We start from the raw sequence: 27,907 nt of genomic DNA on the forward strand, positions 1-27,907 counted from the left end.
GTCCTCTCCAACACCACAGTTCAAAAGCTTCAATTCTTCGGCGCTCAGCTTTCTTCACAGTCCAACTCTCATATCCATACATGACCACAGGAAAAACCATAGCCATGACTAGATGGACCTTTGTTGGCAAAGTAATGTCTCTGCTTTTGAATATGCTGTCTAGGTTGGTCATAACTTTCCTTCCAAGGAATAAGCGTCTTTTAATTTCATGGCTGCAATCACCATCTGCAGTGATTTTGGAGCCCCCCAAAATAAAGTCAGCCACTGTTTCCACTGTTTCCCCATCTATTTCCCATGAAGTGATGGGACCAGATGCCATAATCTTCATTTTCTGAATATTGAGCTTTAAGCCAACTTTTTCATTCTCCCCTTTCACTTTCATTAAGAGGCTTTTTAGTTCCTCTTCACTTTCTGCCATAAGGGTGGTGTCATCTGCATATCTGAGGTTATTGATATTTCTCCCGGCAATCTTGATTCTAGCTTATGCTTTTTCCAGCCCAGCATTTCTCATGATGTACTCTTCATAGAAGTTAAATAAGCAGGGTGACAAGATACAGCCTTGACGTACTCCTTTTCCTATTTGGAACCAGTCTGTTGTTCCATGTCCAGTTCTAACTGTTGCTTCCTGACCTGTTGTCTGTCTACTCATCTCTAAAATAGAGTTGTTAATATCCACCCTGTGGGGGTTTCTGAGAATTGGATTAAATAGGTAACGAGAACATTCCAGGCTTCACCACCTGTGTGTGCAAACTGGGTCACATTCGCCTTGAGAGATGTGAAGCAGCCCCTGCTCCTGTAGGACTTCAGCTCCCTGAGGTTCCTCCCTTGGTTATCCCTCAAGTGGAGCCAGGGCTGAGGGTGCTTGTCTCTTCCCAGCAGACCTCACCTCCAGCCTCTGTAAAGTTGTGCAATTCCTCAGCTCCCTCAGCACCTCCAGCAGACCCTGGCCTTCTCTACTTCCATTCCTAATAGTCTCTGCAGCAATTTGACACATGTTTTTCTAGCTCTTGACAAAATCATGCTCAAGAGTTCTGTAATGGGATCTCCTTTGCAATGAGTGACTCTGACCCTGTATGTTCCTCTTCTCAGTACCTACCACCCTCCACGGTCCTCCACAGCATTCGCTGTCCACGCACCATCCATCCGCCTGACTCCCTGCATCATGGACCACAGGCATCCTCAAGTCTTAGATCAGTGCTGCCTGCAAAGCCACCATCAAAGTTCACACATGCCTGCTAAGTCCACTGTACATATTGGTTCTTTTAGCGCGAAGTGAGCTTCAGGCCGTTGTCCCTTCCTACAGTCTCCTGAGGCTCAGTTCTTGAACCCAAAGTGTTTAAAAAAAAAAAAAAAACTAAGAACACTATCTGGAAAAAACTGAAAAAGGCTTTCAGATTTAAATTGGCATTTTCTCCCAAATCCTATCAGTTCTATACCCACTAAAAGAAAACAAAATATACAATAAAAACAACAACAAACAGGTAAACAAAGCAAAGACCTAGCAGCTCAGGCCGGGCACCTGCTCCACGCGCGCTGCGTGCTGCACTGTGCTGAGCTGCTCGGTCGCGCCTGCCCCACGCACACTGCGTGCTGCGCTGTGCTGAGCTGCTCGGTCGCTCCTGCCCCATGCGCGCTGCGTGCTGTGCTGAGCTGTGCTAAGCTGCTCGGTCGCGCCTGCCCCACGCGCGCTGCGTGCTGCGCTGCGCTGTGCTGAGCTGCTCGGTCGTGCCAGACTCTGTGTGACCCCATGGACGTAGCCCGCCAGCTTCCTCTGTCCATGGGGATTATCCAGGCAAAAATACTGGAGTGGGTTGCCATGCCCTCCTCCAGGGGATCTTCCAGACCCAGGGATCGATTTGCATTGCAGGTGGATTCTTTACTGTCTGAGCACCAGGGAAGCCCCTTGCTTCATATATAAGGGAGTAATCAATATTTGCAAATACAATCAGTTCTTAATTGACTGGGCAAGGGGCTGATTGCCCATTTTAAAAATGATAATAGGGCATTATAGAAAAATAACATTTTTCTGGAACTACTGAACTTTTCTGAAACCTCCGGGACTGCACAAGCAGCACCGTCTTGTGTGTCTTCTGTTTCACTAGAATGTCATGGGAATGAGGCGGAGTGGGGAAATGGTGAGATGTTAAATAACTGGCAAAAACAAAATGTTTTTATCTTGATAAGATACCTGGACTCAGTCCAGACTGAGTGGTCCCTTCTGCACTTGCCAAGGTCCATGCAATACAGAAAAGGGGAACAAAGCAGCCACAGTTAAAAAGGAAAAGCATCAGTTTGCTTGTGTTGCATCCTCTTCAACAGCAACATAACGTTTAAGCCTTTTGGCAGAAAAGGAGTGAATCAGGAGGGGAGAACTCGAAAAATCCTGTTCACCAGACCATCTGCAGGGCTTTGGAGTGAGGAGAGCAGGCTGCCGAGTGCCAAACTCACGTTATGTGTGTTTCACTTTAACATTTGAAAAATAAAGCGCTTAGCTGAACACCAGAAAACAATAACAGATTGTTTTAATTGAGACTGACCTTTTGCCCATTTTTCATCTGCAACATGTCATTTTTGTGGGTTTGAATTGTTGTGCTTGTTATTTTTCTTACAGTTGAAAATAGCATCTGGAGAACAATCATTAAGTTATAAATACTTAATGGAGAATTAGTATTAATTGGAATCATGCTTGGACCAGCTTTATTTTATCTCCAGTAACAGTAATTGTTTCCCCTGGTTAATTGATGGTGGGTAAAGATAGGCACTTGCGCACCATTACTAAAGAATGAACCAGAAAATCCTCCGGAATCCCGCTCCCACTCCTAATTCACATCAGCCTGGAAGACAGCATCGTCACCCGTACCCATTTTCTCTTCCTTTCCCTTGAGCACCCTTGAACTTCACCCAAATTGTTTTGGCTCTTGTAAGCTGACATGGGAAAGGTCTCGCATGGATGTCACATTGCCATGACAAGACCTCCAAGGAGACAGTGCGTCATTCAGAACACAGCAGCTTTGAAGAGAACAGGGCGACGTCCTTGGGGGAAGAGGAAATGTGTAGAGGACCACCCCTAAAAAGAAAGTGATTCATGCAGTCACCAGGAAATAAGTGATTTTAAGCACCTGCATGAGAGATTGCTCTATGGGAAGATTACCAAATGTCATAGTGAGAATAGACACTGGTGTCCACAAAGTGTTTTCAAGGAAAGTAAGAGATTATCATGATGAATGTGTACTTTACGAGTCATGGTTTAAAAATCTTTTCATAGCTAATATCTCATTTGATCCTTGTAACACCCTGAGAGACAAGCAGTACTATTTCTCTTTTTAACACAGAAGGCGAAGATCAGAGGAAAAGCCTGAGTTTCTTCATCGGGCACGCTTGAACTTGCATCCAGAGTTTGTCCTTTAGTTTCTTAGCCTTTCTAAATCTTTCCGATCACTGACTATGAAATGAGTTTCAATCTTATACTTGTGAAATAAATAAAGCAATCAAAACAGTGCTCAGAACCTAATAGACATACACAATGGTACTTACTATAATAAATTTGAGAAAACTGAAGTTTAGAAGGATAATTTAACTTGGTCTAGAGTACATGAATATAAATCGCCAGGGCCAATTGGTGTTTCTATTGAGACTAAAACCCAAAACCTTCCCAATATGGCAGTTACGAACCTCAAACATTATACTATGAAGAGGTAGTGAACTTATGTGTGTTTGGTACTTTATACCAGGATAGTAGAAGTAAGAAAATATGTAAGTGTAGGTACCGGATATTCACCGTGGAACTATTTGTCGCAGGAGAAGACTAAAATGGACACGTGTGGCTGTCCGTGAGGAGCTTTGGGCTCGCCCACGCAGCGGGGCGACTGAGCGAGCAGCCGTGGGGGACAGCTCCACATGCTGTGTCGTGTGCTGGCCAACATCTGCTCTGAAGTGATCAAAGCTAGATGGGCAAGAAAGAGCATATATTATGCTGCTACTTATTTATGAATAAAGGGAATGTTTATGTATGTAAGTATCAACCATATTTAAAAGGTGTAAGAGACTTCCTCTTATGGAAAGGTAAAGTGCTTTAACCATATTATTCCTGCTAAGTACAACTGGAAACGCCAGACCTTACATAGAAAACAAACGTTAGGTGGACTGTAAAATAGAGAGTAGGAAGACCACCTAAGAAACCTGGGAGCCAAGGACCGCACTGTGGTGAGTTCTTCAGGTTTTCCAAACATGGGGCTGAAGAAGCCAGTTACCTAGAGGCACCAATGGTCACAGACGAAACACACCCCAACAAAAGCCAGCTCTCCTCGGCCAGAGGACCGTGAAAGCAGCAACCTCCCAAGACAGGATGGTAACTCTACTCCAGTCGAAGAAACAGTGACTCTGCCCCCGCGCACCAGTGGTAACCCCGGCACAACCCAGTGACCTGGCTTTTCCTTTCTGCAGCATCTCTGGGGGCCTTGCGCTGAAGATGGCAGCGTCGTGAGGGGGGCTGCTTCTGGCTTCTGAGCCATCACATAGAGAGGAGCTACCTGAAGTCAGGAAGTCAGCCCGGGATAGCAAGAAAAGACAAAGGTTTACATTTATTTGTATTTCAAGGCTGGATCTCCCTGTTCTCTTATCTCTCTTTGTTTCCTTCTCAGTGGACAAACTCGTTGGTTTTTCCATGAAAAACAACCTCACTTCCCCTCCTTTGCTCATGTCTCTCCCTCTGGTCTGCTCTTTCTTGACGAAGAGAGAGGACTCAAACTGTCCCATTGCTTCCTGTCAAAACCCTGCTTGTCTTTGTTACGTATCTATACTTTCACATTTTTCCAGTATTATAACACATTACTATTTATTTTTAACACTTACACGACAAATAGTTATAATGGAAACAACCAAAGCGGGAGGCAGAATAAAAACAGGAGAAAAGGATACTACTGTCGTTCAAATATCAGTTTACAGTCTTTCTTCTTAATAGACTATTGCCTCAATGACACCAGCGAAACACACCTTCTGAGGTTCAGGCCCTCGTGAAGTTCCCACGCATGTTGTCACACGACTGGGCCTGTAACTGCTCTGACCAATAGGATGAAACAGACGTGATTCTGTCCAGTCTGGGGATGGCACTTATTTGGCCTGGTAGCTTTGGTTTGCTCCTTCTTAGAATCCAGCCAGTGTGCCATGAAGCCACCCCAGCGGCCACAGGGAGAACTGAGGAATGATTCTGCGGAATCCAGAACTGAGCTGAAGCCCTGGATGACCTCCCAGCCGCGCTTCCCAGCCTGTCCGTCAATACCACCGGAAGAGGAAAACTGCCAGGGCAGCGAATGCAATGCTAGTGATAATCGAATGGTGTTTTGCCAGGGCAGCGAATGCAATGCTAGTGATAATCGAATGGTGTTTTGCCAGGGCAGCGAATGCAATGCTAGTGATAATCGAATGGTGTTTTGCCAGGGCAGCGAATGCAATGCTAGTGATAATCGAATGGTGTTTTGCCAGGGCAGCGAATGCAATGCTAGTGATAATCGAATGGTGTTTTGCCAGGGCAGCGAATGCAATGCTAGTGATAATCGAATGGTGTTTTGCCAGGGCAGCGAATGCAATGCTAGTGATAATCGAATGGTGTTTTGCCAGGGCAGCGAATGCAATGCTAGTGATAATCGAATGGTGTTTTGCCAGGGCAGCGAATGCAATGCTAGTGATAATCGAATGGTGTTTTGCCAGGGCAGCGAATGCAATGCTAGTGATAATCGAATGGTGTTTTGCCAGGGCAGCGAATGCAACGCTAGTGATAATCGAATGGTGTTTTGCCAGGGCAGCGAATGCAATGCTAGTGATAATCGAATGGTGTTTTGCCAGGGCAGCGAATGCAACGCTAGTGATAATCGAATGGTGTTTTGCCAGGGCAGCGAATGCAACGCTAGTGATAATCGAATGGTGTTTTGCCAGGGCAGCGAATGCAATGCTAGTGATAATCGAATGGTGTTTTGCCAGGGCAGCGAATGCAACGCTAGTGATAATCAAATGGTGTTTTGCCAGGGCAGCGAATGCAACGCTAGTGATAATCAAATGGTGTTTTGCCAGGGCAGCGAATGCAATGCTAGTGATAATCAAATGGTGTTTTGCCAGGGCAGCGAATGCAACGCTAGTGATAATCAAATGGTGTTTTGCCAGGGCAGCGAATGCAATGCTAGTGATAATCAAATGGTGTTTTGCCAGGGCAGCGAATGCAATGCTAGTGATAATCAAATGGTGTTTTGCCAGGGCAGCGAATGCAATGCTAGTGATAATCAAATGGTGTTTTGCCAGGGCAGCGAATGCAATGCTAGTGATAATCAAATGGTGTTTTGCCAGGGCAGCGAATGCAATGCTAGTGATAATCAAATGGTGTTTTGCCAGGGCAGCGAATGCAATGCTAGTGATAATCAAATGGTGTTTTGCCAGGGCAGCGAATGCAATGCTAGTGATAATCAAATGGTGTTTTGCCAGGGCAGCGAATGCAATGCTAGTGATAATCAAATGGTGTTTCAGGCCACTATGTTGGTTTTGTACCCAGAAACAGATATGTGAAATATTCTCTGTAAAACCTCTGGTTTTTACAACTGACAGTCACCTCCTTCCCCTGCGGCCGGCCGTTGAACACGGCTGGAGCTCTTGGTTTACTACTCCTGCCCTGTTGTGGTTATTTGTTTAGATACCTTACTTTGCTCACAAAACATGGGCTTCTTGAAGCAGGACTTGTGTCAGATGAGATACGCAAGACCCTCTAGGATAGGGGTAAGAACACAGGCTTTGAAGTCGAGACAAACTGGGGCAGTTTTGAGTTTTACCTTTTATCTTGAGCAACTTCTCTGAACTTCAATTTCTTTGTCATAAAATAGGTTAATGCAAGAATGAAATGGGTCAACATAGGTAAAGCCCTTAGGTCAGTGACTGGCACATAATAAACTATAAATATTAGTGTTATCCTACCCTTTTCCGTATGATGCAGCTCAGAACCTTATGTACTGTGAGGACTCAGTAAGTCCTACATGAATAAGGAAAAGAGAGATGTGAAGGTGGCTGTGGCCGACTCAGGATGCCTGTGCATTCTTTGACACACCTCCTCTCAAGAGGAGGCCCTTTGTACTCTCCCCTAGAATGTGGACTAGCCGGTATCCTGACTAGCCGAGTATCATGTGGGTGACACATGCCAGTTCCGAGAGCCCCGACTCACGTGACATGGAAGAAATCCACACACTGCTGAGGTAGGGGAGGGACCCAGCTGGACTCACCCTTCCATCTGTCCCCTCCTGGCTATCAGGCATGTGAGTAAAGACATCTGTACTTTTTGGACAGCCCAGCCACCGAGGACCAACCACCAAAGGAACTCACTCAACACCATGTGAAATAGAATTACCAGCTAAGCTCTGACCAAATTCCTGTCTCACACCGTCATGAGATGTAATAAAATAGTTGTTATCTTAAGTGCAAGTTTTGGGGACGTTTGGTACAGAACAGTGGATCTCTACAGTCCATGGGGTTGTGAAGAGTCGGACATGACTGAGCGACTTCACTTTCACTTTTCACTTTCATGCATTGGAGAAGGCAATGGCAACCCACTCCAGTGTTCTTGCCTGGAGAATCCCAGGGACGGGGGAGCCTGGTTGGCTGCCGTCTATGGGGTCGCACAGAGTCGGACACGACTGAAGCGACTCAGCAGCAGCAGCAGCAGCAGCAGCAGTGGATCTCTTGGGCTTGTGGCTTCCTTCTTCAGTACCCCTCCGGGAAAATCCCATGGATGGAGGAGCCTGGTGGGCCACAGTCCTTATGGCTTCCTTCTTCAGTACCCCTCCGGGAAAATCCCATGGATGGAGGAGCCTGGTGGGCCACAGTCCTTATGGCTTCCTTCTTCAGTACCCCTCCGGGAAAATCCCATGGATGGAGGAGCCTGGTGGGCCACAGTCCTTATGGCCGTTCTTCAGTACCCCTCCGGGAAAATCCCATGGATGGAGGAGCCTGGTGGGCCACAGTCCTTATGGCTTCCTTCTTCAGTACCCCTCCGGGAAAATCCCATGGATGGAGGAGCCTGGTGGGCCACAGTCCATGGGGTCGCTAAGAGTCGGACACAGCTGAGTGACTTCACTTTCATTTTTCAGTTTCATGAATTGAAGAAGGAAATGGCAACCCACTCCAGTGTTCTTGCCTGGAGAATCCCGGGGACGGGGGAGCCTGCTGGGCTGCTGTCTATGTGGTCACACAGAGTCGGACATGACTGAAGTGATTTGCAGCAGCAGCAGCTAGCCCATTCCTGTTTCACATTTAGTGAGCCCTCTTTGCAGGGAAGAAGATTGGTTGTCTTCAGGGCCTTTCGCCTCCCACTCCCCACCCCCAGGTGGCTTAGAAACATTTGAAAACTTCTGGCTTCTATCAAGTGACCCTGTGAGAGCCTTTCCCTACCCACACCATCCTGTGTGGAACATTCTCTAATCTAGTCTTCTCCAGTTCAGTCCCATCCACCTTTGATGGTTCTCAGACTTCTTAGGTCAGGGGGGTATAGCTCAGTGGCAGAGCACATGCTTAGTGTGCATGAGGCCCCAGGTTCAATCTCTGGCATCTCCACTTGGGAAACTCTCTTTATGGCCTTCCCTAATGGCTCAGTTGGTAAAGAATCAGCCTGCAATGCAGGATACCCCAGTTCAATTCCTGTGTCCAGAAGATCTGCTGGAGAAGGGATAAGCTGTCTACTCCAGTATTCTTGGGCTTTCCTTGTGGCTCAGCTGGTAAATAATCTGCCTGCAATGTGGGTGACCCGGGTTTGATCCCTGGTTTGGGAAGATCCCCTGGAGAAGGGAAATTATCCACTCCAGTATTTTGGCCTGGAGAATTCCATGAACTATATAGTCCATTGGGTCTCAAAGAGTTGGACATGACTGAGCAATGTTCACTTCGCTTCACCCTTACTCTCAGGATTACTTTATATGCTTAAAAATTCTTGAGGAGCCAAAGAACTTTTGTTTATGTGGGTTATATTGATCAACATTTACCATATTAGCAGCTGAAACTGAGAATTTTAAAAAATATTGATTCATTTTAAATAAAAAAGAACATTACTTTGTTAACATTAATAAGTAATAGATATTTATTAAAAACTTTTTTTTTGAAAACATAATTAGAAGACTGTTTTAGACATTGTTTTCTATTTGTAAACTGGTTGGGAAGATGGCTGGATTCTCGTATCTGCACTGGGTCTCTTAGCATCATCTCTTGTTGTGGAGACTCTGAGAAACTCTATTGTACACTCCTGAAGGGATGAAAGTGAAAAAGGGAAAAGAAGCGAGCCCTCTAAATGAGACTGTGACCAGCCCATCCTTGGGCCACTTCAGAAAATCCCTGCTGCTGGAGTCCAGAAAGTTTTCTCTGCAAGTAAAGCCTGAGGGCATCTCCACCCATAGCCATCATGACCTGTAGGACAAGAAGCCATCGGTCCTCAGGGCTTGACCACGTCTGCAACCCCTCGTCTGCTCCCTCTGGCTTCACCAGATCATGCTGATTGTGCTGTGGCCTTTCAAGAACCCTCTGCCCAGAAGTCAGCTGTGTTCTCACTCAGTCACCCTGCTACCTGAAGGCCCAGACTTGGGGAGGGAAGGACAAAGGGCTTGAGGACCCCCAGTAACAGAGATCACCCGGGAGACCTAAGAACTGATGTGGAGGAAGGCGAAATTAGTCACAGCTCCCGATGAGCTGCCTATGATGGCCAGTTCTCCTGCTTTGCTCAGACAGGCTTTGGGATCTTACTTTACAAGATTCTGTGGTCTGAAATATGCCGTAAATCTCTGCAAGCCTTTTGGAGTCCTGTTCTGTGTTTCATTCACACTCCTGACAGTTCCTGTTCAGGTGAAAAGCTCTGTGCTGAGGCTGGCCGCAGCCTAGCTGGCCCCTCCTGAGCTCGGAGGGATGTATCTCTCAGAAGGCTGGCAGGATGGTGCCCCTTCCCCGGGCTTTGAGCTATGTGCACAGGGTGAGGGCCTGGGAGGATCCAAAGTCTGGGAATGTTTAATGGCACCAGCGCTTTCCAAAAGCATGAGAAGAGAAGCACGGTCCGGGTTTCCCCTCCCATCTTCAAGATAAACACTGGTTGCCATGAGGAAGGTAAAGTTAATCTGCATTTTCTTGGCTCTCAAGCAAAGTCTGGTATTAATACAAGCAGGCCTAAGGCAAAATGCCTAACTTGAGACATCATTAGACTGGTCCTTGGAACTGGCATCACTCTGAGGCCCAGGATGCGGGTGTGGGGGTGCGCCATGGATGGGGGTGCACCATGGATGGGGCTTCTACCATGTGCTGCCCTCCTGGAGGACACACCTACCCCCCGCCCCAGTTCATCTTACCTTGCTGGTCATCCTTCTGAAATCTCTGAGGCAGAACACATGGGCACATGGTCAGAAGGCGAGCAGGTCCTTCCCTGTCCCCACACCTGAACGTGCTGGATCTGGGAGACGCACCCAGTGAAAGAGAGCTGGATGCAAGCAGACAGGCTGGAGCTGCTGGGGAGCACGCCGCCCCATGTCTCTAGAACCCCACGGCATCTGGAAGTTCTCCCGGACTGACAGGACATTCATCTCCTGGCCGCCTCTCCTGATGACCAGTACAGGCCGCATGGACCCCCTGGTGGGCTTTCAGTAAAACATATTCTGACTTTCTCTTCATGTTTCCTCCCAACCTCCACTCAGCTAGAAATCACAAACACAGCGATGCAAATTCCTGCCAGCATAGAAATGACTGATGCTCCCTCTTAGGTAATCTTCAACAGCATGAAGTGATGCTCAGAGATTTGGTCTATCTTTATCAAATAAATCTATTTCAAACGGTGGAACAGCAGACGCTGTGGCAGGTCTATGATGATATGTTAAAGTTGCAAATTGTTTGAACAGGCAGCTCTCTGTTCTGAGAATTCAGCTGCCCTGCCCTCCCCTCCTCCCACAGACTCACACATTCTATGTCTTTATTTTTTGGAAGCCAAAGTCCTCCAGTCAGACTGGATTATGCAATCTCCCAGGAAGATATACACTTCACAGGTGCTCCTTTTTTTTTTTAAGTTTTAGTGCCTGATGTCTCCTCTCAGTTAATAGCACACTGTTCAAAGCACTCAGCCTGGATTCAAGTCCCTAGCTGTGTGACTTGGGGCATCCTGTGAGACCTCTCTGTTCCCTCAAGAGGAAGAGTAGAATGAATCTGATCATGGCATGAATCTGATCGATCTCCTCCTAGGCTTGTTTTGAGTGTGAGATGAGACAATATTCATGAAGTGTGTCAGCATGCCTGTGACACGGGGGAGCACACACCTAATGTCTGCTGTTCCTGGTCTGCGAGGTCCACCGCATGGGTTAGATTGTCTTGTAGACACACACTCATCTGGAGTCACAGCTGCAGGCTCAGAAAGACCCAGATGGTCATTCAAGGAGGCCTCCTAGTGCTGGAGCAGGGTTTCCCAAACTGTGAGCTAGAACACCCCTGGCCCGAAATTGTCCAGTCTCTGTTATATTGTACAAGGGTGGACACGCATGCCTTTAAAAACGTTACATTGTCTAATCACTCTGTGGTATAGTGCATTCTTAGCTCCTTCCTGGGAAAGTCTGCAGTAAAGATACAGCTTAACTTGTTTGAAGGTAGTGTTTCTAAACTTGAAATTTCTATAGAAGTTTTTATGGGAAGCAACCAGTCCAATAGAAGGAGTTTTATTGAAATCGGAGACTGAGAAATATCATGTCATGGTATTTCTTTCACATGATTATCTTTACACGTGAATACTTTCAGAGCCAGGGGACCCACCGCTGGGTGAAACCGTGGTGGTACCCAGCTCCACGTTGAGTGGCCTTGGTGGGGCCCCCACTCAGCGATCTTAAATCCATGCAACTGATCCTGTGGAAGATGCTCCCTCGCCCACTCACCTTCATGTAGCCATCAAGACCCCTCTTAACTTAGCCAAAATAAGATAAAAATTATAAGCGGACTCTCATCATGTCTCACGGGTATCTGGTGGTGGTGGTGGGGTGGTGCTGTTACCTAGGAGATACAGTTTGTCAGTGCATCACTCAAAGCTCATCTGACATGAATTTCAGTCCCTCCTGCCATTCTGGTTGCTCTAAGTTCCAATTTACCTATTTCTTCCTCAAGTGTGAGATTTGAATAATTACTTTTTATCTTCAGATGCCATCATTTTGTTAATTCAATTTTAAGGTCACAGATGCATTTAAAACACCACTGCCACAGCTGTTATAATAAGTAACATATCAAATTGAGCCCTCTATAGCCATATGAAACCCCAAGTCACGGAGAAAGCTGCGAGGCTGGCTCTTCTCCAGTCCTTCCCTTTTGTGGATGTTAGTGTTAGTCGCTCAGTCGTGTCCAACTCTTCGTGACTCCATGGACTATAGCCCACCAAGCTCCTCTGTCCATGGAATTCTCTAGGCAAGAATACTGGAGTGGGTTGCCATTTCCTTCTCCATGGCATCTTCTAACCCAGGGATCGAACCTGGGTCTCCTGCACTGTAGGCAGACTCTTTACCATCTGAAACACCAGGGAAGCCTTTGGGGACATTGTAAATCCATGATCTCGGGTCAAATTCCACTTTCTTCTCTGGTGTATAATGGCACTTATTGACCAAAACAGAAAAATAAATACAAAGAATTATATAACTTTGCTCCTATTTCACTTTCATGCATTGGAGAAGGAAATGGCAACCCATTCCAGTATTCTTGCCTGGAGAGTCCCATGGACGGAGAAGCCTGGTGGGCTGCAGTCCGTGGGGTCGCACAGAGTCGGACACGACTGAAGCGACTTAGCAGCAGCAGCTCCTAGTTGTGTAAAAAAGTGTAGATTTAAATATACACACATATACATATGACTTTACACCTTTGTATTTGCATAGAAATAAAATTTTATGGAAGAGTATACAAGAAGCCATTAATAATTGCTATTTCAAGACAGCTATGATTAGAGTATCTGGAATGAGATATTGTATATGTTTAAAATTGTTTAAATGTTACCATGAACATAAATTTCTTCTAAAATTGTTTAAATGTTATCATGAACATAAATTTCTTCTTTGGCAAGAAGACAACTAGATAAAAACATTCCTGTATTTCTTTGTTGGAGGCAACTCATTAGTATCTTTTAAAAACTTTGCTTCTTTCCCCTACACAAATTTGATGAGCTTTCCTGCTCCATCTTCACCCAACATTTTTTTTAATGTTAGAAATAAAAGGCAAAAGATAGAGCCAAGGGTACATGCTAGAGACCCTCTAACAATGATAACATCCTACACCCCTTACCTAAGAGTAATCATCTAGTTGGTGTTTAATAACCTTTTCATCCAAACTACATTTCTGTATCTTTCTTTTAATAAAGACTTTTCCTCTCTTCAAAAGTGACAAATTGAAATAAGATTTCAGGATGGGAAAGGGAGGGTGAATGTCACAAAAAAGCAGATGGCCAGCAGAGGCCTTAAGTGCGTGCTGCGTGGTGACATGCCTCCTCAGTATGCTCGGCGCAACCACACACCAAATCTCACAGAGACTGTGATCCAGTGCACAGACTACCTCATTTTCTGCCTCTCATTTCACTCAGGAATTTTTCAGTCCAGAATTCTTAAAGAATGACTCCAAGCAGAGGTCGTTTTGTCTGCCAGATCTCCTCTTTTACTCATTCAAATAGAGCAGATGGAAGCTGTAGTCACAAGGGAGGTGCCTGTAGGGAGCGGTCCCCGCGGTGCTTTGCATGGGGCCTATTGTCAAGATGCTCGTGTGTACCTTTGAGAAGTAGAGCAGGTCGCAGAGCAAACCCAGCACAGAGCAGGACTTAGGACTCGGGGCTTCCCTTCCTGGGCGTATCGACAGCTTTGGGCCTCCCACACCACCCCAAGCTCTCTAACACGTTCATCTTGCTATTCTCAGCAAGTGGCACCGAGCCCAGCGGCTGCGTGGCCTCGAGCATTGACAGAATCAGTGTGTGTTCTCTTCTGCGGATCACTCTATATTCTTCCCACCTTGGAAATGGCCCATAATTGACTCCCAAGTCCAGCCCCATTGGGCTCATCCATTCCACAGCTTTAGTGTAATAATCTCCAAGGGACTCCCCCTCCCCGAAGAGACAGGCTTGCTATGCGTTCACTCCTAATTACCCTCAGCATCACAGGACACACAATCCAGGGTAACATGAAATCCTGCCCTGGAAACACTCATCACTTGAACAAAATTTATACCAAAATATTGCTCCAATGTAATGTTGCTTGAACATAGAAGGCGGCTTGCTAGAATTTAGTGAGAGAAAAGCTATATATAACTCGTTTGAATGGAGTTAACCTCTGTATGGACTTCCTTTGGGATCCGCTGCATTTATCACACACCAGGACTATTAATGCCATGGCAGATTGTTATAATATAACACACACGTGCTGTCATCATCTCAAAATAACAGAAAATCAAGACATTAGCTTGGGCTGGTGTGGACCCTCATTTTGGCAGTTCCAGCTCAGTACCCTCTGAATTTGCAGTGCAAATCCACAGATTATTTCTAGACTTTGATTCACATTTGCAGCTACATGAAGCCAAATATCCATGAGAAAACTGAAAAGCTCCATTACAACTCTTGCTTTTAAAATATCCAGATGTCTGACTGTCTAGCAAAAGCATCTGGAATTTGTACCGCTTTGTTTCTCAAAGCATAACCCATGTTTGGAAGCCTGTAGACCTATGTAGGACCTCTGGTCATTCAACCCCAGACCGACAGCTTAAACTTGAAAATGACCAGCAAACAACCCCAAGGCATGTGGAGCTGCTCCTCTCTTTCCTACGCCTCTTGGAGCAGTTTTCATGAACCCACAGACAACTGGATACAGCTGTCTGGAGGGCTGGACTGTAGCAGCCTCAGGGACATGGGGTCAGGCTCACAGTGAGATCTCAGCAGCATGTGTGTGACTAGTTTTGAGCTCTGTGTGGCAAACCTTTGTTCTGAGATGATCTTTAATGCTAACACTGTGTCCTACAAAGAGAAGGCTATGGGGGAAAACTCCCGGAAGGCGTAACTGGCCAGTGGATCAAACAGCAGCCTTATCAGGAGGAAGTGCTGCTTCCAACTTCTGTGTCTATGATGCAACTTCTGCAGCGAACAGTCCCCAGGGCATCCCTTTCCATATTATCCACCTAGCAGCTCAGACCTCCCCTTGCTCAATGATGAGTCTCTCCTCCATGCTTGTCCATCTTACCACCATCCCCACTAAGCTCTCACCTACTTGTTGTCTAAGCCCCCTTGCCTATTATCTTCTCCTTTCTGAATCTTCGTTTGAAGTGAAGTGAAGTCTCTCAGTCGTGTCCGACTCTTTGCAACCCCATGGACTGCACCCTAACAGGCTCTTCCATCCATGGGACTTTCCAGGCAAGAATACTGGAGTGGACATTTTCATCAGAGTTTTAAAGAATTCAATATGATCATGATCATATGGGCATCCTTTATGGATTAGTACAGGACAATGGCTTGGAAGTCAGACTGAATCTCTACCTGGATAACTTTGAGCGAGTTAGGAGCCTACCACATAGGATAGTTAAATTTAATGAGTTAGCCACATAAAGCACCTTGAGCAATGCTTGGCACCCTGAAGATGCTGATAAATGTTAGCCGTTTGGATTATTGTGCTCTCTGAGGACCTGCTCTCTCCTTTGGCACCATCCCCTCGTGACCAATGTTAGACCTGAATACTGAGTGCCCCTAGGATGGCACCCTTTGGCTGTGTCTGTTTTCCGGGGCATATGTTTTCCACTTTGGAAAAAATCCATCCCTTACCTTGGTGGTAGGAGCCTAAATGTATCTGCAGGACTAATTGTTTCGTGCTGGACTGATGCTTGCCTGATGCTTCCAGAACCCTGCATGCCCTCCGGAAGGGTTCCTCATTAAGTGGACCTCTGATTTGAGTGATTAGCCTGGGTGATGAGGATTTCCCAGGGGCGTTAGGGGAGACCAGGCACCCTGAAGCAGCCGCTGAAGTGTGAAGGAAAGGCGTGCTCAGGGCAGGTTCTGGATTTGATGCCAGGCTTTTGACTCTTTGACATAGTCCTCAACAAACCTGCTTTCCAATGCGGTTTGTCTTCTGTGGAGGGAGCATCTTCACTGCCCAGAAAATATTGCTGCAAACTGTGAAGCTACTCAATCCTGCCTTGTTCTTTCTTCTTTCCGTTTTGGCTGAGTGTGCATGCATGTGTACTAAGCGGTTTTGGTGGTGTCAGGTTCTTTGCAACACTATGGACTGTAGCCCCCTGGCTCCTATGTCTATGGGATTCTCCAGGCAAGAATACTGGAGTGGGTTGCCATGCCCTCCTCCAGAGGATCTTCCTGAGGTATTGAACTCACATCTCTTACATGTCCTGCGTTGGCAGGCAGGTTCTTTATCGCTAGCACCGCCTGGGAAGCCCTCCATTTTGGTTATAGGTGATTTATTTGTTGAGATAGAAATCACTTCTACATTTTCCAGGAGAGCAGTCTCCTTTATTTTCACTAATTGAGGTATAGTTATGTATTCACGTGCCATCAGGTTTACATTTGTATGTTCAGGGACGTATTAAGACTTGGGGAAGTGGGATCTGTGAGGAGTGGATGAACCAGTCACTCAGAGGAGGTTGTGCCATCCACGGGAGCAGAAGATGCTGCAAGTTTTGACTTGACACATCTCTGCATCTCTGCATCATTGGTAGATGGGGAACTCCTCCCTGTCCTGCCCATGCCTCCTGCTCCCTCCATGGGCACCTCTTCTCACCTTGACCAAGAGAGGCCCACCTGGCTCCTGAATGGCTCACCTTCAGGAACCACCTCAGAAGGACCTCGAGCTTCCTAAGTGGATGATAGACATTCATCCCTTTTCATCACTGGTTTTTTCCTGATTAACCCTGGTCCTATTGTCTTTAACACTCTGGAAATCAAAACAAGAAAGAAAGAAACTCTGGAAGTCTTGAAGCTCTTATTTCAGGGGATCCTCAGCAGGGCAGTCACCAGTGGGCAACTATGAGAAACTGTCCCTGAGGAACTGTCCTGTGGCCCTGGGCTGGTGCTGTCTCTGCCTGGTGATGCCCAGGTGGCCCCATCATCCCCTCTGGGAGCCTCTCCAGCTTACTCTGTGCTCACAGGTCCCTTCTGAGCTGTGTGGTGTTGATTTTGAGTATATATCTCTTCCACCAGGCACCACACTTTAGGAGTTTGGGGTTGAGGTTTATATATGTTGGCGTTCCTATGGGTGGAGGTTGAAGTGTCAGTCCTCCCTTGGGACTGGGAATACTGAGAAGGAACCACGGCAGCAGAAAGCCACAGCGAGTGGCACTGCCCAGGGTCAAGCCCAAGATGGCGCACTTGGCCATGTTTGTGGCCTGGGATGTTCAGTCAGGTGTTGGAGTGGGCACAGGTGCACAGAACCACCAACAAACGCCAAGTGGACCAAGACTGCCCGGAGGGGACCTGCTCCTCCCTAGGGGGTGGCTGCCCAGGGGGCTGTGGGGCGAGATCGGTGGACTGTAGGTAGGCTTTGGTCAGTAGATCTACCTACTGTCTGTTGGTCCTGGCACATGGAGGCTATGCATGCTGGGTGGCCTAGGCCTGGGCTGCTGTCTAACTACTGTCTGTTACATGGCTTTTCTGGGAAATTTCAGCCTATTTATAATAAAGCCCAGGGGTTGTTTGCAAGAAAAGCAAAGAAAAAACAGAAGAAAACTAGAAAGAACCACATTTCCAGAGCATGCCACTTCTCATCAAGTAGCTTATCTCAGAATCCTGCTCAAGTCCTGGCTAATGTGAGACCCCATGCCCCTAGTTCAACAAGGTCCTGGAGATCCCGAGGTTTTCCTTGGCCCCAGGCACCAGCAGTGGGGGTAAGCATCTTGTTCAGCCACGGTTCCCTTATACCTGGGCCAAGACTATCACTGCACTTGGTTAAATGAGCCTAGAGCTGGTGACAGTCACCAGACATCTTGGGATGGATAACTCTGATGAAGGCAACTGATGAGCCCCCAGGCTCTCGTGGCCCCCATGCCGATCCTGCCCTTATTTCTGCCAGATGATCCCCTTGTTCCTCTCTTTCTTAATCCAGATCAGACAGTTAACTCTCCAGGCCTGTTTCTCTGCTCAGCATTGACCTCACAGGAAGTTCATGCGGAAGGCTCTGATCCTCCTAGAGAGGAGAGGAAGCAAAGAACGTCTAGGAAGGAAGCCAGTGGGGAAGCCCGATGGATGACCCTGGGGAAGAGGACCAGAGTGTGCAAGGGGAGAGGGATGAGCCCTACATATCTTAAAAAAAAAACAAAACTTCATGGAAGGCCTTTGAGTTGAATCCCATCAGTGTCCCAATCTCAGAGATTAGGATAGAAGTGTAGAGAGGGACAGTGAGTCCCCTGAGGTCACAGTGGGTAAGTGAGGGTCCCAGGCTCCATCTGAGGCTGCTAATTATGGAATCTCACACTCACCACTCTGCTATGGCTACCCAAGACTCAGGGTTTGGATTCCAGAATCCCAAACAGGGCAAGTGGGTAATTGTGCTTTCTTCCCAAGTAATGTGGAGAGTAGGGGACTCAGGAGTATCATTTCTGCTTGATTGCAGATCTAGATCTGACCTCTAATATCTAGAGGAATATTGACCTCGGAGTGGAAACTTCACTCCTTCAACTTTACAGGGTGTCCCCTTGGGCCCTGGGATGGTCCATTATCAAAGGTCAGCCTGTCGGCATGGAGGGTACAGACTGGGCAGTGGTGACCATGTGGAGCCCATTCAAAGGTAGGTGAGTCTGAGCTCAGAGTAAATGAAAGTAAAAAGCATGACCTACAATTTTCTCTCTTTCTTGGAATAACGCATCTGAAATGTAATTTGCATTCTCCCTTTCTTTAAAAACCTCTTGACGTTCTCATCTTCTTACTTACCGCTCACTGGATTCTCTCCCTATAATTTCTACCTTTTCTTGGCCTTTTAGATCAAACTTTTACTGAGATAACTATAGATTCACATGCAGTTATAGAAAATAGTACAGAGAGATCTCATGTACTGTTTATCCCGTTTCCCCAATGGTAACATTTTGCAAAACGATGGTACAATATCACAAGTATGATATTGACTTTGAAATCTTATTCAGATTTCGCTAGCTTTCCCTGTACTCATTTGTGTGTGTATTTAGTTACATACAAATCTTGAACAATTCAGATAAGTGAAAAGATCCAGATACAAAGGGTTGCGTATAATATTATTCTATTTGCAGAAATTGTCCAGAATGAGCAAGTTCATTGAGAGGAAAAGTCGATTAGTGACTGCCAGGAAGTGAGAGGCGGGAGGAGAAGGGAGTGACTGCTAATGAGTACAAGGCTTCTTTTAATGGGGTTGAAATCTTCTAGAATTAAATAATGGATGATGGTTGCACAACCCTGTGAACATGTTAAAATCCACTGAATTGCACACTTTAAAAGGGTGAATCTTGTGGTATGTTAATTATATCTCAAAATAAACTTGCATTTAAAATAAAACGCTACTTCCTTCTGGCATCTATGGTCTCACTTGAGAAATCCACTGTCTTTACAAGTGGAGTTCCTCTCCAGATTGTGTGTTGTTTCTCTTTGGCTGCTTTTAAGGTTTGTTTTTGTTTTCACTTCTCTAAAGTTTAATTGCAACGTGTATTGGCATGGCTTTCTTTGGTTTATCTTGTTCCTAATTTGCTCAGCTTCTTCAATCCGCAGGGCTTTATCTTTCACCAAATTTGGGAAGTTTTACCCTTTATTTCCTTTAATATTCTCTCAGTCCCACTGTCTTTGCACTTTATTCTGGAGTTCTGATAACACAAATGTTGAATTATCTGTTACTGTTCTACAGGTCTCTGAGGCTCCGGTTGCTGAGGACGTGTAACTTGACTCACCCCAGTGCCCAAGACTGTGATCAAGTATTATTCTGGTGTCTCTCTGAGGTGGTTTTGGATGAGATTTACATTTAAATCAGTGGACTGCGAGTAAGGCAGATTGCCCTCCGTATGTGGATGGGACTCACCTAATCAGCTGAAGACTTTAATAGAACAAAAGACTGACCTCCCCTGAGCAATAGAGAATTCTTCGGCAAGTGACCTTCAGACTTGAACTGTAGGTCTTGGCTTTCCCTGTGCCTCCTGGTCTACCCTGCAGCTTATGGACGCGAGCAGATACACTACTTTCGTTGGTCCTTCATCACCTGAGGAATATTTAGGCTGCTCAAACTAGTTTTTGCCTGGTTTATTATGTGATGCCTTTTTCTCACAAAACGGACAGTCTATCATTTTTCTTCATTATTTGTTCTGCTCCTCAGACCAGGTAATCTCTACTGAACTGTGTTTAAGTTCACTGATTCTTTTTTTAAATAAGAGCAGCTATTATTTATTGAGTGATTATTATATGTCAGGTACCTATACATATATCCTCTTTAATTTTTATAGCAATCCTGTAAGAGAGATTTTATATTTTTTGTTTGATTCTTTCTTTTCCAACTCAGATTTGTTCTTGAATTCCTTTAGTGACTTTTTCACTTCATCTTCAAAGTTTCTGTTTCAATTTTTCGGAAGTGTATGTGAGTCCTCTCTATTTTGACATTCTATTTGACACTCTATTTGACATGTGTGGTAAGATGTCATTGTCATACTTTTAAAAAATTCCTTAGGCATGCATTCCTTTAGTTATTTGAATATATTTATAGCTTCTGAAAGGTCTTTTCATAGTAAATAAAATCCTATGCCCCTCAAAAACATTTTCTGTCCTTTGCCAGCCTTCGTTTCCTCCTATGAATGTCGTGTACTTGCTCGCTTCTTTGAATGTCTGACAACCTTTTCCTGTAGACTGGACTGGTGACTTCTCCTCTCCTAGGTCTTTTCTGCCCATTTGCACAGCCTTGTGCACGTGGGCAGCCTTTCAGATCTCCAGGAATACCAGAGATTTTCAAAATTTCCCATTATAGTCTAGTTCCCTAGGATTTCCTTTTAAATTCCTAGTCAAGCTCCAGTTTTCCTTAAACGAAATCACAGCCTTAGGCAGCTGAGATGTTGCCAGCAGTTTGGTATTAGTTCAGTAATGCCTTGAAAGTAGATTTTCTTCTCCTGATCCCCATTTCTCACCCCCATCTGAACTTAGATAAATTCTGAGTCAAATCAAAGAGCCACTGAATTCTGTGAGTGGACATTTACCAGGGAGCTGCAAGTTCTGGCAAGGTATTGGCTGTTCTCTGGAGCTCGCTCCTCCTCTGTCTCCTTTGAGGACTTTCACTTTGTGACCCATATGTTAGCAGTAGGTGTGCTTCTGTTCTAGATGCCTTTTCCTCTCACTAGACCCAGTTCCTCTGAACTCACTCATCCATTTGTGAATCAGGTATATTCTGTTGACTTTGAAGTACAAATCTTCCCAGCACTCTGAGGATTTAAGGTCTCAACTTGAAAGATTTTCTTGAACATTCCTTCAGCAACAACAACAACAACAACAAACAGTGTTTCTGAGCCTGAACTCACGCTCTCCCCTGCTCTGGTTCCCTAAACATCTCACCCTCTGGTTTCTCACATCGGTGACAGGGACCCCTCCCCAAGGCAGTCCCAGGGAGGGTTTCTCACATCGGTGACAGGGACCCCTCCCCAGGGCAGTCCCAGAGAGGCCTCCCTGTTCTTTTCCCTCCCACATTGTCACCACTCCAGATCCACATAGCCGAGGATCCAAAAAGTTCTACCCTCTTAACTCTCTCTCATACTTCTTTTTCTCTTTGTCCACTTTTATTTTCCCAACCTTGGCCACTTGCCTCGACTCCCAGGCTGGAATAGAAATATTGCTGGAACGTTTTCCTGTGGTGCCCTGAAATTAACCCACCCAGAGCTCTTTGCACTCTGAGTTCTAGTTACCCTTTGCTGATCTGTCTTCCACCTCAAAACATAATTTCCAGGGAATTTCCATATCTCATTTGTCCCCATCCCCTTGACTATGGAACTTGGTAGGCACTCAAAAACCAAATGCTGAATACGTGAACATTTGCAGATGCAACTGAAATTCTAGTGATGCTTAGATAAAGTTGTAAGTTTGGGTTATCCAGGAGAAAAATGGATGCTTGTTAATAAAAAGTGTGAGTGATACCAAAATGCTTCTGACATTAATCAGATGTGTATTCTTGAGGTGTCACAACAAGCACGTGTGAAGGAAGGAGATATGATAGCACCATGAAAACCTTGGCAACCAACTCTTTACTCCACAGAGTAAGTCTGTGGTTCAGCTGTAATTTAAGGAAAGATGTGACTAGACAGCTCAAGACCACCTTCTTTTCAAACTCCAAGTCTTTTCACTAGGCTAGAAAACCACAGAGATTTGATTTAAGTTCTCTTGAGGATAGAAGTGTATTTCTTCCAGTTACTGGCAAGTCAAAGTATTTCTTTGTAAGATTTGAGCAAACTCTGCCTTAACAGAACCCAGGAAAACAGATAACCTTGACCACTGGAATGTTAAATTTGAATTTGAAATGAGGTCTTCAGAAAATAAAAGATTCAAAATATAAACATTTTCAAAAGGCACCTATGTCCACAAACTGGAATCTTCAGACTGACTTTCCCACAGCTGAGGTCCAAGTCTTGCTTTCTGGTGAGGCATGGGAGTAATGTAGTGATTTATCCCACTGTACTGACTTGGATATTGTCCTACTAAAATTCACACGCAGCTTAAGAAATAGAATACAATCCTTACCTTAGAAAATCTCGACGGTCCTCTGTAATCAAAAGATCAATTTTAAAGGAAGACATCTCAGTGGATGTGCTAATTGTGAGCAGGGTCTCTCCGGCCTGCCACTCCCCGAGGAACTCGAAATCCAGCTATTCCTCCCTGCTCTCCATCATGCAGAGTTCAGATAGGTGACCTAGATTTGGCCAATCTGTCGCTTCCATTTGGAACCTTGAAACTTGAGAAAAAGACACAAAAACATTCAGGGACACTTGAGAAAATATTAAGACAGTCAAAGTCTTGGGAGAGTCATCTGAAACACTGCTCTGGGGGCTGATCTTGGCTGTGTATCCTGTTATCTGGTGTTACTTGGTTACAGCTAGTTCTCCAAGTCTTGTTTGCCAATCTTCGCTTGAACTGGGAATGTCTATACACAACCAATAAATTCTTTCACCACTGAAGCTAGCCAGAATCTGTATCTTTTGCTTATGTCTAAACCTCTGCTCCTGCATTTTCTCCTGCGGTGGAAAAATCCACTGCAATATGGCAGCTCTGATGTATCTCTGAGCTCCAGACCCCAGACCCAGCCCTGAGCAAGCTCAGAATTGGCGCCAGGAAATTTCTGTTGACCAAATGAGGCCTCAGGGTAAAAAGAAAAAAAATCTTGAAATTTAGACCTCAGGGATTTGAGAGAAAACTTCCCGGCTCCAGGAACTGTGTCTGTCACGAGAGACGCCATTGTGTCTATTGATTCGGATTCTCTGGCTTGGAATAAGGAGCATGAGTCCCTCGTCTTTTCTCCTCGGTAATACTGAACAGCTGCTCTGAAGTGAACACCAGATGAAGTGCCTATAACCCCTTCTCTAAATAAATGCAATAAAAATGACTTTCCCTTTCATAAAGCATGGTTAGGAAGCATGCCAAAGAATCCTCATCTTCTCCCGCTTCTGGCAACTCTCTGGCTTCCAGGCATGGCAAAGGAGGCACACGTGTTCCCTGGGCAGCACCAGCCTCACTCCAGGCAGCTGCCATCTCACTACCTCTAGAGCTTCGAGGTCAGGTGCTGTCGGGCCTGAAGCCCTCTGCCTTTCTGCCTCTCTGCCCCTCTGCCCCTCTGCAGAGGCAGACCAGGCCCATCCTGCCAATTAATCCTTCCAAAAAAGCATTCAGTGAGGACTGAGGCCAGGCTGGGGATTTGCAGTCTAATGAGTGCAACAGACACAGGAACACATTTACTCAACAGATAGCCAAGGCTTCTGTCTGATGCTTGCACTGAGTGTGAGGGGTAAAGGGGAGTGAGCGGAGGGGCCAGAGGAGGTCACAGAAGGTCTAATGAGAAGGTCCCTGGAACTGGATCTTGGTGTCAGATTTGACTTTGCCAGTGGGAAATTGGCATTTCAGAGGGAAATACAATAGGAACACATGAACAATGGCCTGAAGGTACAATGGCCTGAAGGTATAATTGGGAGGGGAGGGCAGAATTAACAGTTGTTCTGCAATTGCAGTAAGCCTTCTCCGGGGGGCCAATAAATGAGCCTTCCCTTCCTGTGGGACCTGAAGCAGCAAGGCTGCGTCTCCACTCAGAAACACTGGAGCAGAAGGACCGCCCGCCTAGGACAGAACTGTGAGCGTGGGACGCATGATAGCTGCTGCCTGCTGATTTCCCAGAAGCCTGGACACAGGCCCTTTCTTTCTCTGAGGGCCAACAAAGAAACTAATCAGGTGTAGTGGCTCTCAGTATAGCCACAGAGCTGTATCCATGCATTCATCCAAAATGTATCGAGCAGCTATAGGGTACTGTACAAGGGTCAGATCAGTCGCTCAGTCATGTCCGACTCTTTGCGACCCCATGAATCGCAGCACGCCAGGCCTCCCTGTCCATCACCAACTCCCGGAGTTCACTCAGACTCACATCCAATGAGTCAGTGATGCCATCCAGCTATCTCATCCTCCTGCCCCTAGTCCCTCCCAGCATCAGAGTCTTTTCCAATGAGTCAACTCTTCGCATGAGGTGGCCAAAGTACTGGAGTTTCAGCTTTAGCATCATTCCTTCCAAAGAAATCCCAGGGCTGATCTCCTTCAGAATGGACTGGTTGGATCTCCTTGCAGTCCAAGGGACTCTCAAGAGTCTTCTCCAACACCACAGTTCAAAAGCATCAATTCTTCGGTGCTCAGCCTTCTTCACAGTCCAACTCTCACATCCATACATGACCACAGGAAAAACCATAGCTTTGACTAGACGAACCTTTGTTGGCAAAGTAATGTCTCTGCTTTTGAATATGCTATCTAGGTTGGTCATAACTTTCCTTCCAAGGAGTAAGCGTCGAGTAGGTGGCCCAAAAGTAACTAACACACATTCTTTACAGGGATGTGATAAATACTATGCAACCACTGAAAGTGATGTAGGAAGAACATTTAATGAGTTAGAAATGGAAATATTCTATAGGGCACGGATACATTACAAATATGTTATACATAGAGTAATTTTATTTTCTATAAAAGAAAAAATTTTCTGTATATGAAAATATGGAGACTGGAATGATATATGAGTAATACTGATACATATGCACACATACATACAAATATTCTGAGTTGTGAGATTATAGGTGATTTATAATCTCTTCTCTATTTCTGTTTTCTGGATTTTTTTCAATATACATATATCATTTTGCAATCTGGAAAAAAAAGAAAAGAAACATTTAAAATACAACAAAAGGGACTCTCTGGTGGTCCATGGTGAAGACTTCACCTTCTGATGCAGGGGGTGTGGGTTCAATCCCTGGTCAGGAAGCTGAGATTGAATATACCTTGTGCCCCCCCCCCAAAAAAAAACCCAAAACAGAAACAAATTGCAACAAATTCAATAGTTTAGTTCAGTTCAGTTTAGTCGCTCAGTCTTGTCTGACTCTGCGACCCCATGAACTGCAGCACGCCAGGCCTCCCTGTCCATCACCAACTCCCGGAGTTCACCCAAACCCATGTCCATTGAGTCAGTGATGCCATCCAACCATCTCATCCTCTGTCATCCCCTTCTCCTGCCCTCAATCTTTCCCAGCATCAGGGTCTTTTCAAATGAGTCAGCTCTCTGCATTAGGTGGCCAAAGTATAGGAGTTTCAGCTTCAACATCAGTCTTTCCAATGAACACCCAGGACTGATCTCCTTTAGGATGGACTGGTTGGATCTCCTTGCAGTCCAAAGGACTCTCAAGAGTCTTCTCCAACACCACAGTTCAAAAGCATCAATTCTTCTGCACTCAGCTTTCTTTATAGTCCAACTCTCACATCCATACCTGACCACTGGAAAAACCATAGCCTTGACTAGACGGACCTTTGTTGGCAAAGTAATGTCTCTGCTTTTTAATATGCTGTCTAGGTGGGTCATAACTTTCCTTCCAAGGAGCTGCTGCTGCTAAATCACTTTAGTTGTGTCCGACTCTTTGCGACCCCATAGACGGCAGCCTACCAGGGTCCTCCATCCATGGGATTTTCCAGGCAAGAGTACTGGAGTGGGGTTCCAAGGAGCAAGTGTCTTTTACTTTCATGGCTGCAATCACCATCTGCAGTGATTTTGGAGCCTAGAAAAATAAAGTCAGCCACTGTTTCCCCATCTATTTGCCATGAAGTGATGGGACAAATTCAATAAAAACTTTTCAAGTGGTCCACATCAAAAAAAAAAAATCTAAAAATAAATACATACATAAATAAAATACAATAAAAACATAGCTTTTATGCTTCCAGAGCACAAGACTACCATGGAGATTGAAAGACTCAGTCTTGCCTGCATAAAGGTGGGCTGATGATTGGTGTTGGAAGACTGAGTTATTTAAATCTTTTATTTTAGCAGGCTGTCATCCTGTTCAGTTTTAACACACAGATACTGGTCTGTTTTGTGGGCTGTAGTTCCAATGACAATCTAATCATCAAGGCTTTTGCCATCTCATTTCAGTCTGCTTATTTATCTGGTGCTTCTGGGACTCCCACTGATCCTGCTGGTGCTACCAAAGGAGGTGGGACACGTGTCTCCAGGAAAAGCACCAGCATGACCTCACAGGTAGGGAAGGTCAGGTTCCCGGACACTAGGGGCTTCTCTGGCCAGACATGTGTTGTCACAGGATCCCCTTCACAGTGACCCCAGCTGCCCTAGTGTCTCTAGTGGGAGAAAAGGGTCTCAGCTTTTCCAGTTTCACTGCCTGTTGTATTATTCCCAGAGCCTTGGTTGTACCTAGCAGACAGAAGCAGGAAGAGATGGACCTTTACCATCTTCTCTGAAACACCAAAGCTCGACTCAGTCTTTATTTCTTCTTTTTCCTCCGTCTACTCCTTTAAATTCTCTGTTGAGAATTTCACTTAGGAAATGCATCCATTTAAGGTGTACAGCTCAGTGATTTTTAACATAGTCACTACACTGTGCAACCAACAGCACTATTTATTAATAATTCCAGAACATCTTTATCACCCCAGAAGGAAAGTGTATATACATTGCAGTCACTGGCCCTCATTTGTCTCCTCCAGCCCCTGGCAGCCACTAATCTACGGTCTGTCTACAGACATTTCTCTCTGAACCTTTCACATAAGTGGAATTATACAATGTGTTCTTCAAGGGTTACCCATGTTGCTGCATGTATCAATACTTCATGCTTTTCATCTGCAAATAATATTTAATTACATAAATAAATTTTATCCATTCGTCACTCAAATACTGGAGTTGTTTCCACTTTTGGGGCTCTTATGAATAATGCTACTGAGAATATTCATGGACAGGTTTTTGTGTAGACATGCATTTTCACTTTTCTTGGGTACGTGTGTGGGGGAATTGCTAGCTTATATGGAGTGCTGTATTGACACATGCTACAACATGGATGAACCTTGAAAACATGATACCCAGTAAAAGATGCCAAGGACCACAAATTGTATGGTTCCACTTAGTAAAACGTCCACAACAGGAAAATCCACAGCGATAAGAAGAAAGGGGTTGCTTGATGATGGGCTGAGGGTGGGAGAAGGGGCCGCGATTCTTTTTTTGTTGTTGTCAGTTTTTAAAAAAAATTATTTTTAGTTGGAGCTTTACAGTGTTGGCTTCTGCTGTATAACAACATGAGTCGGCTATAACATGTATGTATATATCCCCTTCCTCTTGAGCCTGCCTCCCGCCCCAATCCCCATCTCACCCTCCGGGTCATAACAGAGCATCAAGTCGAACTCCACGCACTGAACAGAAGCTTCCCA

At 45.5% G+C, this 27,907-nt stretch overlaps 1 long non-coding RNA gene and 1 other non-coding gene across 2 annotated transcripts in view; one reads left to right on the forward strand and one right to left on the reverse strand.

The window, feature by feature from the left end:
• LOC138986126 (uncharacterized) overlaps nucleotides 1-22,940 on the reverse strand; it is an 85,774-nt gene extending 62,834 nt beyond the window's left edge. The window contains exon 1 of the long non-coding RNA XR_011463021.1: nucleotides 22,709-22,940. This is a non-coding gene — a long non-coding RNA (uncharacterized lncRNA). The remainder of the gene's footprint in view (nucleotides 1-22,708) is intronic.
• On the forward strand, nucleotides 8,512-8,583 carry TRNAT-AGU (transfer RNA threonine (anticodon AGU)). The gene has a single exon. It is a non-coding gene; the product is annotated as a tRNA-Thr (tRNA).
• Nucleotides 22,941-27,907: the final 4,967 nt, after the last annotated feature.

This window comes from Bos mutus, chromosome 28 (assembly GCF_027580195.1).
Source record: "Bos mutus isolate GX-2022 chromosome 28, NWIPB_WYAK_1.1, whole genome shotgun sequence".
Classification (NCBI taxonomy): Eukaryota; Metazoa; Chordata; class Mammalia; order Artiodactyla; family Bovidae; genus Bos; species Bos mutus.